Here is a 2,500-nt window from a genome sequence, read left to right on the forward strand (position 1 = left end):
CTGCCCACACCGGGAAACCAGACTTTCTCTCTGATGAGCTGTTTTGTCTTTACGATTCCTTGGTGTCCAACATGCGCCAGGACTACAGCTCTGTTTCTCAGTGTGGTAGGGACTACGATCCTATTTCCCCTCAATATTGTTCCCTCGTAGACCAATAGTTCGTCCTTCACTTTCTTGTACTCTTGTACTTCGGGATCCGTCCACAGGTCGGTTTCAATAGCCTTGATAAGCGCCTGGAGCGAAGAGTCTTTCTCCGTCTCCAACTTGATTTCTTGCAGTGTCATCGCTTTTGGTACAGCTTGGTTGCAGATGTAGTTAACATAGTCTTCCGCGATGTTGCGTTCTTCACATTCTGCGGTACTTGGGTGTCGACTCATGAAGTCGGCCGCGTTTTCAGCGTCTTTTACAGGTCGGTAGATGAGCTGACAGTTATAGGGCATTAGCCTTAACTTCCATCTATCGATGCGTGCTGATGTTGGCTTGTGACTGTTGAAGATCCCCAGAAGCGGCTTGTGATCTGTGGCGATGGTGAACTCTGACCCATACAGATAAAGGTGAAAATGTTCAGCAGCCCAAACTACTCCTAGCATTTTCCTCTCGGTCTGGGAGTATCTGTGCTCAACGTCGCTGAGTGCTCGGCTTGCGTAGCTGATAACTTTACCGTCTTGCACCAACAGACCTCCGAGTCCGACGGGGCTCGCGTCGAGTTTCACTTCGGTCTGGAGTCTCGGGTTGAAATACGACATCACATGATTCTTGGTCAGGGTGTCTTTCAATTTGTCGAATGCTTGTTGCTGCTCGTCGGCCCACAGCCAGGGGGTCTCTTGCTTGTGTTAACAGTCGCAACGGAGCGGTTATCGTAGCGTAATCTGGGATGTAACGGGACACGTACTGAGCCATTCCTAGAAATGACTTCACCTCACTGACATTCTCTGGTTTGCTCATGTGGGCGATCGCCTTGATCTTGCCTGGGTCTGCCTTGATTCCCTTCTTGCTGAAGATATGTCAATAGAACTTTATCTCACTCTTTGAGAAGCTGCATTTTTCATTGTTCAGGCGCACATTGTGTTGCTGGAGACGTTGCAGCACACCACGGAGATTCTCGTCATGCTCCCTATGAGTTTTCCCGAATACGATGATATCGTCAGAGATATTCTTGCATCCAGGGAGGCCTGTAAGTATCTCCTCAATTGCGTTCTGGAAAATCTCCAACGCCGCGTTGATTCCAAACATTAAGCGTTTGTATCGTCGAAGTCCTACGTGTGGGCTGAATGTGGTGATGTGACGGCTCTCTGGTGCTAGCTCGAGTTGGTGGTATCCAGACGAGAGGTCTAACTTGCTGAATACTGTCGCTCCGTTGAGGTCAGCAACTAGGTCGTCGATTGTCGGCATTAAGTGCTTTTCTCGCTTCACAGCCTTATTCGCCTCTCGCATGTCTACGCATATTCTCACTTGGCCAGAACTCTTGGGGACTACGACAATGGGGCTCACCCAGGGCGTCAGACCTGTCACTGAGTCGATCAGTGATGTCTAGTTCTTCTAAGCGCTTCAACTCTGTCTCGACATCCTTTCTGACATGGAAGGGGATGCGGCGGTGCGGTTGTTGCTTGGGTTTGACGTCAGGGTCTCTGTGAAGCTTGATAACTTTTCCTTTTACTTTGCCGATTCCTCCAAACAGACTTTTGAATTCCTTGTTCGTGGGGGGCTGGAAACGAGTTTCGTCGGTTTTAACTTGATTGACGATCTTAAGCACGCCTAGCTGTTTAGCAGTGTGGAAACCCAGGAGGTTTCCCGAAGCGCCTTTGACAATATTCAAGGTTGTTTGTGTGCTGTTGGCAATGGCGGATATTTCGGCCTTGACAGTTCCCAGTTGGGGTAGGGGTGTCGGTGAGCCGTAGGAGAAAATCCTGCGCTTGGTTTTTTCTGGAGCTTTTTCCTTGTATAATTCCCTGAAGGTGTTCTCATCGATCAGATCAACCGATGCTCCGGAGTCAACCATCATTTCCACTTGTTTTTCGTCTATCTTGACTTGGCACATAGGTTGTTTGTCACGGCCTACTGTGTACACATACTCATCTTCTACATCAGTGTCTCGATGCGTGACCTGGTTTGCCAACTCAGGTGGGTTTGTTCTGCAAACTTGGGCGAAATGGTTTAGTTTACCACATGAGGTGCACTTTTTGTTCTTCGCGGGGCAGCTGTCTCTATGAGGGTATATTCCACCGCAGTTCCTACATTTTCCGTCACGCTTTCGGGATTTGTCACGGTTGCGTGACTCCCCTTGGCGATTTTGCGGACGGCGCTGTTTGCCTTTGGGTTGCGTTAGTGTTCTTTTTTGGGGTGGTTTTATCGCGTTCACGGTTTTATCCTTATTTTCAAAATCCTTCGCTTGTACTTCGCTTAATTCTAGGGCTCTACCAGCTTTCATGAGACCAGCTAAATCGAGGTCCTCTCGCAGAGCTTTACGTCGAAGGGGGTTTGACTGGCAGTTCAAGATGAT

This window comes from Montipora foliosa, chromosome 1 (genome assembly GCF_036669935.1).
Source record: "Montipora foliosa isolate CH-2021 chromosome 1, ASM3666993v2, whole genome shotgun sequence".
Lineage (NCBI taxonomy): Eukaryota > Metazoa > Cnidaria > Anthozoa > Scleractinia > Acroporidae > Montipora > Montipora foliosa.